Consider the following 15,858-nt stretch of genomic DNA (forward strand, 5'->3'; position numbering starts at 1 on the left):
ATATAGGCATTAAGGGGCCTCCTTAGATGACACCCTATTATTAAGAAATCAGGTATATGGTTTTTGAATTCCTTCCCACTTTCCATTAGTAGATGTTCCAGACGCTGCTTCCGAAAGCTGGTAATCTTTTGTGTTCATATCCGTCAGCTTATATCTTAATTATAGCCGGCAGATAGACAGTGCATATTCTTTGTTTTAATCTGAAACATTGCATAGCATCTATCTAAATCTCTAAAAAGGGATTCCTAAGGACACACATGAAGGTTTTTCGTGGCATCATCATAGGATTATAGATTTAGAGCTGGGAGAAACCTTCAGTGGTCATCTGATCCGATTTCCTTCTTTTTCAGATAAGGACTCTGAGACCCTAAGGGGTTAAGTATCTGGCTCCTTCCCCCCCTTTCCCTCCCCCCAGCCACTTGACAATAAATAGCAAAGCCTGGATTCAGATCCTCTTCCTCCAAACTCAGCATCTTTTCTATTATTCATTTCCCCAACTTAACAGAATTATGAAAGAGACCAAAAAGGAAGGTGAAGGGCAAAAGAAGCATGGTTCTCTATTATTTTGAGTGATTTTTAACTGTGCTATTAAGCTTGGCTGACCAAATCTTGACCGAGTACCTTGAATGAGTTGACATTGTGTGCTAGGCAGCGTATAGGTATAAAAAAAAAACCCCAGGGTGGTCCCATGTCAAGTAGCTCCCAACCACACTAGTTGGGGACTTAAAACACAGAAAACCATTAAATTTCTTGCTCATGGTAAAATCACTGACCAAGCGGAAGGAAAGATTGGGGAATGTAGAAACCAAGGTTAAAAACCTATCTCTTCCTCTTATCTCCATGTAATCTTGGGAAACTCCATTTGACAAACATTTATATGGAAGGCTCTGTGTCAGCTCTTAGAGATACAATGACAAAAATAAATACAACCCTTACTCTCAAAGGCCTTACATTCTCCTGGAGAGAAAGAATACGTATACAGATAAATCAATACAGGAGATACTAGATACCTACAAGTCTATCTTAGGTAGACTAAGTCTATAAGTCTATTTAAGAAATGTCTAGATGCTAATTGAAATGAGCAGAACCAGCAGATCATTATACACAGCAACAAGAAGATGATATGATGATCAACTCTGATGGATGTGGCTCTTTTCAACAATGAGACGATTCAGACCACTTCCAGTGATCTTGTGATGAAGAGAACCATCTACACCCAGAGAGGACTGTGGGAACTGAGTGTGGATCACTCGTAGTATTTTCATTCTTTTTATTGTTGTTTGCTTGCATTTTGTTTTCTCATTTTTTTCCTTTGTGATCTGATTTTTCTTGTGCAGCAAGATAATTGTATAAATATGTATACATATATTGGATTTTTAAAAAATGTCTATCTATAGACTTGTATCTAAAGTCAGACTAAGATGTGTCTATATCTAATAGCTATAATCTGTAAATCATTTGTCATTAGGAAAGCATATTATTGACCTTAAAATGCTACATCAATGTGAATTTTGTTTTTTATTAATTAATAATAATGGTAATAATATTGCACTCATAGGTTAGATTCCCCTCTGCTTCTGATCCTCTGAAAAGGTGAAATGGTCAAAAGCTAGATAGAAACATATTTTCATAGACTTGAAATCAGAAATATTTGGATTCAGAAACCATTTCTGACTCTCAGTAACTCTGTAATCATTGGTAAATAATTCACTTAGCCTCTGAATCTTGGTTTCCTCATCTGTAAAATGGGAATAATAACAAAGGCTGTGGTTACTGTTTCAAAAGGTGGTTGTGAGATTTGGATATGACAGCATGCTTAATGAGTTTTCAAGCTTTAAAATATGAAATAAATGATAGTTTTTATCATGATATTATTATCGCTATTAATCATCAAATTAGTTCATCCAGATGTCTGGTGAGGACTCTCTGGTCGTTGGTTGTATAAAGGAGATCAGAGGATCTATTGGGAACTCTAAATAATCACAAAAATAACTGTTCCCAGGCTCATCAATTCTGGCACTGGTTGACTCTGCTCTCCCAATGGCAAAAGGCCCAGGAGGGTGGAAAGAATCAAGAAAACCTCTTTGATAGCTTGCAGCAGTGAGTTGGAAGCAGAGTAAATACTAACTGCCCGCTTCCCTGGTACTATAATGTGCCCGGCTGCTATTCATAAAGGCCAAGTGGTAATTGAGCGTTAAAAAGAGAGGTGTCTTCCAAACCTCCATGTGGCTCTTGGGAAGGAGTGCCCCTCTGGGCCCTGTAACTTCTCTTTGGCTATTGTCTGACTGGAAAGATCTCATCCATCTGACAGCAGTAAACCGGTAATTAGTCAAAATTATATCTTCATAGACAGGAATGAGTGTTAAGCAGCCAAGAGCCCTCCTGGGTGTTTTTAAAATGTTATTTGAGGGAGGTTTCCCTTTCAAGAATGTCTAAATAACAATTGTCTATTCACTTCACTCTCTCTCAAAAGTTTTAATTTTTGCTTTTCAACTACCATTGACTTTTATCTCATTTGATGAATTCGATGAGCAGGTATTAAGTGCTTCCTGTGTGTCAGGCACTTTGTTAGGCACTGGAGTTACAAAGATCAAAATGATCTTGTCCCTGCTCTCAAAAGGTTTATATTCTTTCAGGAGAAATCATGTCTAGAAACTTGAATAAATGGAGAGTTAATTCAAGAAGAAGAGAATATAGCTCTTGGAGGAAATCAGGAAAGACTTCTTGTAGGAAATGTCATTCCAGCTGTTCGTTGAAGGACTCTAGGAGTTCTATAAAATAGAGATGAAGAAAGAATATATTCCAGATTCTGGAAATGGAAATGAAAAATGACATGTTATTGTAATACCCCTTAGCACTCATTCCTCAATCCAAACTGCCACTAGTTGGTTTAGTCCCCAAAGGGGTTGGTGAGTGACTACCCTTCTAAATGCTAGCTCACAAGCTCCCACTAATATGCTTCCTCTTAACAATCAAACAGTAGATTCAGTTCTTTAGCAAAGGAATTTATTTAAATGGCATAGCAAGGACAGTAGGTATGAATCATTCTCCTCCCCACCCTCTTCCCCAATACCAGGGGCTTTCTATTTTACAGATAAGACCAGAGTCTGCAGGAATACAATAGTACTAAGGTACTTCTGAGGGGAATACATGTAACTGCTCCAAAGGCCCCTTTATAACAGTCTCTGCTAAATTGGTTGAACTAGAGATCTCATTCTTCACACATTTTGATGCATTTTTTACCAAATTGGATGCAGATTTTCCAAATCTGAAGTTAGGTTTTTCCTCTTACCACAGTTTTGAAGTGGTTTGTCAACTGGAAGCAAGAGATAGAAGGTTTGTCTTTCCTCTTATTTATTCATGTAATTGATCATTCCTTCATTCATTTAGTTAGTTATTCTTACGTAGTTCAATAGTATCTTAATTTTCCAATTACACATAATAGTTTTCAACATTCATTTTTGTAAGAGTTCCAATTCTAATTTTTTTTTCTTCCTTTCTCCCTTACCTCTCTGGCAAGCAATCTGATATACATACAATCATTTTAAACATGTTTCCACATTAGTCATGTTGTAAAAGAAAAATCAGACTAAAAGAGAAAAACCATGAGAAAAAATGGTGAAAATATTATGCTTCAATTTCCCTTCAATCTCCATAGTTCTTTCTCTGGATGCAGATGACATTTTCTATCCCAAAGCTATTGGATTTGGATCACTGTGTTGCTGAGAAGACCTAAGTCTATCATAGTTGATCATCACATAACTTTGCTGTTACTGTGTATAGTATTCTTTTGGTTCTGGTCACTTCATTCAGCATCAGTTCACGTAAGTCTTTCCAGATTTTTTTTTTGAAGTCAACCTGCTCATCATTTCTTATAAAGCAATAATATCCCATTACATTCATATACCATAACTTATTCAGCCATTCTCCAATTGATAGGCACCCACTCAGTTTCCATTTCCTAGTATAAAAAGGGCTGCTATAAACATTTCTGCAAATATGGGTCCTTTCCCCTTTTTTGTGTTCTCTTTGGGATATAGACCCAATAGTGACACTGCCTGATCAAAGGGTATGCACAGTTTTATAGTCCTTTGGATATAGTTCCAAATTGTTCTTCATAACGGCTGGATCAGTTCAAAATGCCACTAGCAATGCTTTAATGTTCTAGTTTTCCCAATCCCCTCAACCTCTATCATCTTTTTTCCTGTCATCTCAGCCAACCTGAGAGGTGTAAGATGGTACCTCAGAGTTGTCTTAATTTGAATTTCTCTAATCAATAGTGACAGAACATTTTTTCACATGATTATAAGTGGTTTTAATTTCCTCATCAGAAAATTGTTAATATCCTTTTCACCATTTATCAACTGGGAAATGACTTTTATTCTTACAAATTTGACTCACTTCTCTATATATTTTATAAATGAATCCTTTATCAGAAACACTGGCTGTAAAAATTGTTTCCCAACTTTCTGCATCCCTTCTAATCTTGGCTGCATTTGCCTTTCCTTTTAACAAATTCTTTGTGGTCCTAAAGACTCTTCCTTTTATATATCATTCTATGTTACCTTAGGGTGATTCATTTTAGTTCATTTATTACCTCCCATATTCCTTTGAAAATCTTAGGTAAGTGAATATCTAAAGGACAAAGGTAAGAATGGAGTCTATACTAGCTATACGATCAAGTCCCTTAACTCTGATTGACTCCAACCCCTCCTCCCCCCAAAAAACCCAACTATATAAATTAACGCATAAGACATGAAGGGGCATTCCCCAGATCCCACCCTGAAACTCTTGGTTTCTATTAATAATTGCTAATTATCTTGTCCCAGTCCTAACCTCCCATCCCTCCATGATAATTCCCAGATATCTTCTTATCTTCGTTCAAACAAGTACCTTTCCTCCTCTTTCCACTTTATAGCTCTGGCTCTGAGAATAATATAATCAAACTAGCATCACTACTTTTGTAAAGTTATATCAGTTATTTGGTCCTATCACCATCTTATGACATCTGTCTTATAACACTCCTCTTTGATTGTCACTCTCCTATAAAGTTTTCTTTACTATTAAGAATATAAGCTCTTTGAGGGCATACTAAGCTCCAAACTCCCAGATCAAATATAAGGGATCATATCAAGCATATAAAACTGAGGGAAAACAACACGGAACAGAGAGCCTTGTCTCTGAGACAGAGTAGAAGAGAGAGGGGAAGATATCTTTCCCTCCCAGTCCTGTGTTCACTTCTTGGTGATCTTTACCATATATATATATATATATATATATATATATATATATATATATATATATATAAAAGAGTTCGCAGGAAAAATCAAGCTGGGAAAAAGAGTGACTGTATCAGCTTATCCAGTTTCAAAAACACAGATTGTGCCAGCTTGTTCTAGGTAATCAGACAACCAAAGGCAACTACACTTACCCAGGTGGTAGAGGACATCGGCGTCTGTTGGATGATCCGGGTCTGTCCAGACAAACTTCCTTATACTTTTTTCTTTATTAATTATTCCTTTTTTCTTTCACTAATTATTGAATTGAGTAGAATAGTTTTGGAATGATGGAAATTTTTTAAAAAGTATCTACCAAAACATTTTCAACATTAATTGTTTTTTTAAATGCTTTATTTTCATAATGAATTCATCTATTAATTAGGGTCAGTGTAGTGTAGGGAAGCCAGTAAGACCAGAGATTAAGCCCTGCCTCTGACACATGCTGGTTGGATGACTGAAGGCAAGACACCCTGTCTCAGAGCTCAAGGCTACTAAGATGATATGTTGCTGAAAAGGTGCCCATCTGCTCTGTGAGAGGGAGTTTCCTCACCCAGAATTCTTCGTACAATAAAATCACAGCCCAAGTTCCTATGCTATGCTTAATTAATCCAAATAATTCCTTCTGTTATCTCTACATTGTTCATTTTGTATGGGTGCAAATCATGAAACACTGTAATCTCTGAAGAACTGAGATTGCCAATTGCCCAAAAGGCAACAGAGAGGTATAAGGTGGGCGTGAGCAGGTTGTAACACATTACAAATGAGGAACTAGGAACAGGGAAGTAGGGGAAAGGATGTTAAGAGAAATATTTGGCTGGCAGAGACAACGGCCTTGTCACAGATCCAGAGCGAGATATAAGAGATGTTGTACGCTTCGCTGGTACACAACTAATGGCAGAGAAAGCAAGGAAATCCCCTAGCACATTGGGTGGGGCCCCAGTGGTAAATTTTTAAAAAGCCATGGATTAGTGTCACATAGGATGCAATCTGCATTGCTGAAAAGACTTTACCATATTGATGAGACAAGGAATCTAAAGTTGGTGTAATTACAACTAGGTCACCTAAAATAAAAATAAAAGTTTTACAAAGGGCTTTGCTTATAGTGATCTTGGGAGGTAACTAGCATTAATATTATGGTCCTCATTTTACTGATGAGGAAATGGAGAGTCAACAAGAATATAGGATTTACCCAGAGTCACACAACTAGGTGTTAGGAACATATCACTTTAGGATATGAGAAGGGACCTTTGAGATTATAGAAAGTGAGATCCATGGAGCACCTAGTTGGTACAGTGGATAGAGCACCAGCCCTCAAGTCAGCAGGACCCGAGTTCAAATTTGGCCTCAGACACTTAACATTGCCTAACTGTGTGATCCTGGGCAAGTCACTTAACCCTAATTGCCTCAGGGGAAAAAAAAGAAAATGAAATCCACAGAGATTATAATTTCGTCAGTTGAGCCACTCAAGTAAGATAGGAATCCGGTAGATCAGGCAATAAGAATTTATTATGCATTTCCTATGTGCCACACACTATGCTCAAGCACCAGGAATACAAAAATGAGTGGAAAGAAAGTTACTGCCTTAGAAACACATAAAAAAGAGCTGGAAAAAGGGGAGGATGACCTTTGTGAAGTTATCCTGCACAGGGGAAGGGTAGAGAAGTTCAGAATACAGAACACTGTTCCTAGGCTCCCTCTTTATTTTGTTTTTAAGTTTTATTCTTTTTTAATTTATTTTTTGGTGATGTAATTAGGGTTAAGTTAATTTACAGCCAGTAAAAGTTAAATATCTGAGTTTGGACTTTGGTCCTCCTGATTTCCAGGCTGATGCTCTATCCATTGCATCATCTAGCTGCTCCTTAGGGTTCCCTCTTTAAATGCAGGAACTATACAAATCAAAGAAGAGGTATCAGGAGTACAGGGTACTTCTAAGGTATGAATTGCAGAGAATGAAGATTATTTTATCAGTTCATCAGTTGGGAAATTGAAGGATCTCTTCATTTCCCACCCATGACCTCAAGAATATAATCTTCCTGCTAGATCATAGCAGCTCTGAAACTCTCACATCTCCTCGGTACCCCTTGCAGTTCCCCACCCCAAATAGGAAAGGGTGCAGGTTGGATAGTGGAGAACTCCTCCCATTGAAGGAGGGCACTTAGGGTGTCCATCTCATAATTTTCCATCTGGCTGCATTTTTTTAGACTTTCATCATGTCCCTGGACTGAGTACCCTTTCCCCTCTCCCCCCTTTCAGCTTCCTTTTATATGCTCTCTTCTCCAATTAGATTGTGATGGAGGACAAGTACAGGTTTTTTCGTATACTCCTGATGCTTAGCAAAATACCTGGAACATAGTAATTGCTTAATAAATGCTCAGTGATTAACTAAAAAGGTTTGAGGGCATAATAGAGAAGTCCTGGAGAGCAGCCTGATTGGTCCTCTGAGTTCCAAGTCAGGCACACCAAATATCCCTGAATCCTCCATATTCCACCCTTGAACTTTCTTTCCACTATACCAGGTGTTGGAGATCAAATGATGTAACATGTCAAAAGCTTTGCAAACCTTAGCGTGCTATAAAAATGGTAGCTGTTATTGTAGTTCATGTCAGGTATTCCAGAAAGGCAAAGACAGCCAAGATAAATGCTGGGATCCTTCCCCTCTCCCCAGTTGGTATTCTACTCCCTCTGCACCAATGGAATGGAGCCTTTGTTGTATTGGTTCAAGCCAAGGTGATGTTAGGTCCTAATCATGAGTGTGGAATACGTGTATTAAAATATATATGTGTGTATTATATGTACACATCTATGTAAATTTCTATTGTGTATACACAATGTGCATGCAGATATATTTATTCATGCGTATATGTTATATTTGGAGAGGGAGTGAGGCAACTAGGTGACTCAGTGGACAGAGTACTGGCCTAAGAATCAGTAATATGTAAGTTCAAATCTAGCCTTAAACAATACCCATGTGACTAAACAAGTCACTTAATCACTGTCTGTATCAGTTTCCTCAGCTGTACAATGGGAATCATCACATACCTCCCAGGGTGTTGTGAGAATCAAATGGGATAATAATATTGGTAAAATACTTAGCATAATGTGAGGCACATAGTAGGTATTTCTTAAATGCTTGTTTCCCTTTTTCCCCCTTCCTTAAAAGAAGTATCATAACAATAGTTATCTCTCAGGGTTTTTGTGAGAATAAAATGAGATCCCATTTGTAAAAGCCTTTTGTAATCCTTAAGGGTTTATAGAAATGAAAGCTTCCATTCTCATCCTCATCTTCACAATTATGACATGTGTGAAATGTTTTTTCCCCTCATTTCCACTCTACATGCCATTCCCATAAGAAGCAAATTTAAATCTGCTAATTAATTTTTATAGGATCACAGATGTATGGTTAGAAATTAAATGCTATATTGAATCAACTTTTGCACAACTGATATGCCTTAAACAGCAACAACAAAAAGTGAGAGAGATTTCTAGTATATGCCTTTTAAATAATAGAGCAGATTTTGCCAATCTATTCTTCAAGTATGATTGAATTAGGCATAGGTGCTATTAATATAGTGATAACATTTCCTAATAATTACAGCTCCATTTCTTTATTCCATACCATAAAACACATTTTGGGGGAGAGATGGGATGTCCTGACATGCAGTTTAAGTCATATAGGGAAATACCATCGAGAAAGTTTAGCTGCCAATGAAGATTAGTAACCATTGTGAAATTATAGAGCTGAGAGTTTCCAAGAACACTAAGTAGATAAAAATTTGCTCTAGGTTACATTGTCTATTTGTGTCAAAGGACAGGATTTGAACCCATCTTCCAGGCTAGCTCTTTAATCATTATGTCACACTCTCCCTATAGAATAAGAAATATCTTGTTTTCGTGTGATTCCCCAAAGAGCGGGATTTCTTGGATTGGGAGTAGGGACTCCACTGAGATGGCACAACTCTTGGAGAGCCACTATCCCCAAGATTTGAATCGCCCATTCCTCAGAAGCAATTATCAAAACTAGCTTTCTCACATATTTCTCACCTAAACCAAAATATCTCTTACAATTTGCCAGGTTTAATTATAAAGGATAGATTTTTCCCCCTTGCCCTTAACTAATTTTAATAAAAATTTCATTTTGTTGAGACGTGAATCAAAAACATTGATTCTCAGTCCTTTGACCCATTCATCCATAGCATTCAAAATACAGTTTAATGGCTCCCAAATTCTTTGCTAGGGTCATCTTCTGTCAAACACTGGCAATTCAGTGAAAGAATAGTTGTTAACATTAGTTGCCTTCTATTGGAGCCATTTTTTTTTTCTGGCCCTGTGTTCCCCCTCCTAACCCCCACAGCCATCAGAATAATTGGGATTGCTAGGGTCATCTTCTGTCAAACACTGGCAATTCAGTGAAAGAATAGTTGTTAACATTAGTTGCCTTCTATTGGAGCCATTTTTTTTTCTGGCCCTGTGTTCCCCCTCCTAACCCCCACAGCCATCAGAATAATTGGACATTAGAGATAGTCCCAAAGGAAATCTGCAAGAATTGGCTGTCCCACTGTTATCTCGAAAGTAGCTTTTTATCGCCACATGAATATTTGTAGCCAATTAATTCTTCATTATTGGAAGAGATGTTGTCAAATAGTCTCCCTCTAAAAATTCCATTTAGAAATGTTAAAAATAGAAAAGCCACCAGTTAATCACTAAACTCTTCAGCCAATGGGCAACAAATGTTATTTTCAGAGTTAACATCACTGGTGATTGAAGTTCACTCAGAATTAGAATTGAGTCATGAAGGGCTATATTTTAAAGCTGACTCTTTCACTGACTAATAAAGCTAGATTTGGTTAAATTGTTTTATATCTCTCTTTACTCCATTTTTACCACTTATCATTTGTAGTTACAAAATGGGGATATCTCTACAAGGAAGATTCCCCCACCCACCACTTCCACCACCAAGGATGAGTTAATGTTTAAACTTGGAAAGTTTTCCTGGTGGCTGGTATTTCCTCACCCTCCAATAACTTTGTACTTATTTTGTGTTTGTTTATCGGGGCATAGTTTCTCCCAATCCAATCAATAGAATGTAAACCCCTAGCAGGCAAGGAATATTTCATTTTTGCTTTGATCACCAACATCTAGCACAGGGCTTGATATAATAGAAGAAAACTTCAAAGATTGTAAGATCGTAGGTGTAAAACTGAGGTTATCCAGGCCAAGGGTTCTTACCATGGGATCTCTGGGTCCATGGATAGATCTCAGATGAATTTGTGAACTCCATTGGGGAAAAAACAACAACAATGACATCATCTTTATTTTCACTAACCTTTGGTTTCCTTTGTAATCCTAAATGCTTTATTCATTTAAAAATATTATTCTGAAAAGGCATTCATAGGTTCCCCCAGACTTCCAGCCAAAGGAGTCCATGATACAAAACAGGTTAAGAACTTTTGATCTAATCCAATATAAATGAGTAAAGTGAAGACCAGAGAGGGAATATAGTAATAGCTAACATTTATGTGCTGCTTACTATTTGCCATGTTCTTTAGAGTTATTATCTCATTTGATCCTTACAATAACCCTGGGAGACAGATGCTATAAGTACTCCCACTTTATAGATGAGGATCCTGAGGTAGAAGTTAAATAATTTGCTGAGGATCACAACTAATAAATATCTGAACTCAGATCTTCCAGTTTCCAAACCAAAAGTTCTAGCCACTGTGTCCTTTACTTCTCTTAATAACTTAGTTAAGGATATGCAGGTGGTAAATAGCAGAGCTGGGATTTAAGTTCAGGTTTTTTTGACTCCAAATTTAGTATTCTTATCAATATGCTATTTGTTTAGCTAAATGGAATTGAAAGGGAACATAATGTTATTATTGATTCCAGAGGATAAAGTAGTGAATAAAATGAAAAAGCTTGGTTGATTTTGCATTGCTTTGAAAACTAAAATGGAAAAAGATTAAAGCAAATGCTTAGTTCATTATCATTATTTTGTCCAGATAAGTCCTTTAGAATTAATAGAAAAAGAACATTGAACTTCAGGTTTCCAAACTAGATAATCCACTTCACCTTCAAAACACTTGAGATATCTTTGCTATGGGGATTTCCCACACCTGAGTATTATAATACTGCCCATGTCCAATCCACCCATATCCACACACATGCACATAATTTAGTAGAAATTTCAATGAGTTCATGAGATAGTTGAGGAGCTTTAAGTTACCCTAGAGGTCAGCTAGTTCAACCTTCATCATTTTACAGATGAAGAAACCATGGACTGAACAGATGATTTATCCAAGTAACAAATAACACAGCTAGAATTACATAACTGGTACCCTGACTCAAGATCGTCTCATCTTTCCACGGCACCAGGCTATTTCCTCGTCTTGGGAACCTTCTGAAATTCATTACCTGATAGCTAAAGCCTTTGACTATGTGGATCACAACAAAATGTGGCAAGACCTCAAAGAGATGCAAGAAACAGATCAACTTATTTGACTCTCAAAAAACCCATATCATTAAGCAAGAGTTGGAACCAAATATGGAACAACTGCTTGGTTCAAGATTGGGAAAGGAGTATGAAAAAACTGTAAATTGTCAAATTGTTTATTTAATTTATATGCAGAGATGGCGGATGGTGAATTAAAAACTGGAATTAAGATTACTGGGAGAAATAGCAACAATCTCATATATGCAGATGATACAATTCTGATGCAGAAAGTGATGTTGGTAAAAGAGAAAATTATAGCAGCTGACTTGAAGCTTAATATATAAACAAACAAACAAAAACTTAAGATCTTGGAATCTGGAGCTATTATTTCCTGGCAAATAGAGGGAGAAGAAATGGAAACAGTATCAGATTTTATATTCTTCAGCTCATACTTCACTGCAGATGGTAACTGCAGACATGAAATTAAAAGGCATTTTCTCCTGGGAAGGAAAGCCATCGCAAATCTGGATAGCAGGCTAAAAAGAAGAAATATTGTCTTGCTAACAAAGGTACTAGAGTCAAAGCTGTGGTTTTTTTCAGTAGTACGGTATGGCTGTGAGAGTTAGACTATAAGAAAAGCTGAACATTGGGGAATCGAGGCTTTAATAGAGGAGTTGGGGAACACTTTTGAGAGTCCTTTAGATAGTAAGGAGATCAAATCAATATTTAAAGAAATTAATTCAGACTATTATTAGAAGGACAAACACTGAAGTTAAAGCTGAAATATTTTGGCTACATCATAAGAAGACAAGACTCATTGCAAAAGACCCTAATGCTGGAAATTAAAAGGAAAAGGAGAAAGGCAAAACAGAGGACAAGATGGAGAGATGGTGTCATGGAAGCAATAAACATGAGCTTGGGCAGACTTTGGGAAATAGTGGAGAACAGAAGGGTCTGGTATGTTCTGGTCCATGGAGTCACAGAGTTGGACTTGATTGAACAATAGCAATACTCTTTTTTTTTTTTTTAGTTGAGTCTCTCTAAATTTAGCCGGATTGGTCCTCTTATGGCAGATGTACCACCATGCTATTATTGAGTAATACTCCAAGTCCTTCCAGGTTAGTAGGTCATTCCCAAGAGAACCTACAGACAGTCACCTATATAGACTACTATGAAGCCTTTGAATAGATTTCTTTGGTAAAATTAATAAGAAATAAAATTAAAGATATTATCACTTGGAATAAGTGTCTGAATGACATCAATGATAATAATAGCAACAATAATATATAACATTATGTAGCATTATTAGGGTTTCAGCTTTTCTCTTAATGGTTTCTCTTTGATACTAGGGCTACATATTTCAAAAAAAAAAGGAAGCAAAGTCAGAAAAAGAAAAGAAAAACAGAATTCTCTTCTTCTTATCCACCATATACTCCCATTCCTTCTGAGGCATCAGCCTGCTTAATTCAAGGAAGTTTACTAAAAGCCAATTATGTAGAAGGTCTGACAAAAATGAAACATTCCCTTCTCTCAAAAAACATAAATTCTGCTAGGTAATAAATACAAGATGAATAATATACCGATAAATACAAGGTAATTTGAGATGGGAGAGAATACTAACAACTGGCCAGAGAGAGACTGGGGTAGAGATTAGTAAAGGCTTCCTAAGGAACTTGAGGGAAGATAAGAATTCTGAGAGGTGAATGATGGGTGTAGGGGTGGGGAGGAGCCATGTATTCTTGGCATAGGGGACAACCTATGTAAATGTATGGAGGCTGGAGATGAAACATCTAGTTCTCTGAATAATGAGTAGTTCAGTTTGCCTGAAAAATAATTTGATAATAAAAAATCAATCTGGATCAGCACGTGAGACAGACCAGGAGGGACTGTAAGGGCTAAGCTGTGAAGTTTGTTGTTTATCTAACACATAATATGGTACCCTTGAAAATTTTTGAGCAAGGGAAGACCATGATCAGAGCTGTGATTTAGGAAGACTGGTAATTTTATGAAGAATGGGATGGGGAGAGATGAGTGGAAGTAGGGAGACCAATTAAGAGGCAATTACAATAATCTAAGTGAAAGGTGATTAGAGTCCAAAGTGGGATGATAGCTCTGTAATCAAAGAGAAGGATATAGAGGTAAGAGATATGGTAGAGTAGACTTGACAGGTCTTGGTAACTGATTGAATGTGATATAAATATGGGTTATTGAATATGAGTCAACAGAAGATGATTCCAAGCTTATAGACTTGAATGACTTAGAGAATGATAATACTTTCAATAGAAAGAGCTAATTGGATGAGAGACAGGGCTAGGAGAAAATAAAATGGGGGGAATACGGAGTTTGTGATATTGTACAGATATCCAGGCAAAGATTCCAATGAGTGGTTAATGATGAGACTCAAGTTCAAGATCAAGAGGTGAGAGCTGGAAAATATAATTTGGGAATTGTCCTGCTAGAGATAACATGTTATTGCACTCAATCCCTGACCCCAACCTTAGTTTCCACCTCTAATATAATAAACATTCCTTCTGGAAAGGCCCAAAGGCTAAAAATACTTCCCTTTGTGTATTGACTCTCCCATTGGATAAGTACTTTTAGTTCCTTTCAAGGCAGAAGGATAGGTTTATACCTACCCATCTCCAGCATTAATTCTAGCAGTAGTAATACTTTTGAAAAGGAACATGATACTGAAATAACTCTCAGACCAAGAGTTCCATGAAGAGTCATGGGGATGAGGCAAAGGATGTCAGGCACAGGCCTGCTAAAAATAGTGAGATGGAGATCAAAGCACTAAGAGCCATGAGGAATCTTTTCTGGCCTTAGCCAGTGAGCCGCTTTGCTCCTGCTTTGTCCACCCCTCAAACTGGAGTAGAGAGCTCAGAAGAATGGGATAGAATAAGGCCAGTGAATTGCTGATGTATGTTTTCTTTTCTGAATGTGGAGTACTGTCAAAATGATCCTAAGAAGGACATAAGTGATAAGAACAAAACTCTTGGGGCAGCTAGGTGGCACAGTGGATAGAGCACTAGCCCTGAAGTCAGGAGGACCTGAGTTCAAATTTGACCTCAGACACTTAACACTTCCTAGCTGTGTGACCCTGAGCAAGTCACTTAACCCCAATTGCCTCAGCAAAAGAATAAATAAACAAACAAATAAATAAAATAAATAAACAACCTCTCAGAGAAGTTGCCCTCAATGGAAAGTTGGACTTGATGTGACACAATTAAGTCAAATCCATTAGATTGTAAGCTTCTTATTGTCTTTTTTAATATTCTGACATTTGGCATGGTCAATAATTAGTCAATCAAGCATTTATTAAGTGCCTACTATGTGCCTAAGCATTGGAGACACAAAAAAATTATAAAAGAAGCTTATGGCTAACAGGCAAGAAAACAGGCAAATGATTATATACAGATTAAAATCTAACTAGGATAAATTGGAGATAATAATGGTAATGACTAAAAACTAAAAAGATAGCAAGGAACTAGATTAGAAAAGGTACAGGATCTAAATATGACAAAATTATAGTCATGATATTATCAATCTGTCAGTTAATAAGCATTTATTAAGCTCTAATTATGTGTCAGAGATTAAGTGAAAAGAGAAATAAAACACAAGAAATTTCTGCCCTTAAGGAACTTGCATTTCATCATGGGAAACAACACGTATGCCCATGAGTAAATATAAGGTAATTTTTTCATATTGACTAACAAATGAGTTAATAGATAGCATGTAGATTGGACTTCAAAAGAAATTAGGAATTCTAAAAAGTCAAAGCAAAGGACAGAGTTGGCCAAGCATGGGTGTTCAATATTACCTAAGCAATGTGGATGGTAGATGAGTGTAATACAGCTTTGAGTCATTTGCTCTACGTTTTCTACTTTTATAATCTTAGGCCAATAGACTTGTTGAAGTTTCAGTTTTCACATTTATAAAATGGGAATGGTAATATTGACACCACCTAACTTGGTGTAATGGAAAGAGCTCTGAATTTAAAATTAGGAGAGACTTGGGTTTGAATTCTGCCTTCATTATATAGTTAATGCAAGGCATTTGATCCCTTTTTATGCCTCAGTGTTCTCATCTTTTTTTTAATAACAGCTTTTTATTTTCAAAATACATGCTAAAGATAGTTTTCAACATTTA

The sequence above is a fragment of the Sarcophilus harrisii genome, chromosome 4 (genome assembly GCF_902635505.1).
Source record: "Sarcophilus harrisii chromosome 4, mSarHar1.11, whole genome shotgun sequence".
Lineage (NCBI taxonomy): Eukaryota > Metazoa > Chordata > Mammalia > Dasyuromorphia > Dasyuridae > Sarcophilus > Sarcophilus harrisii.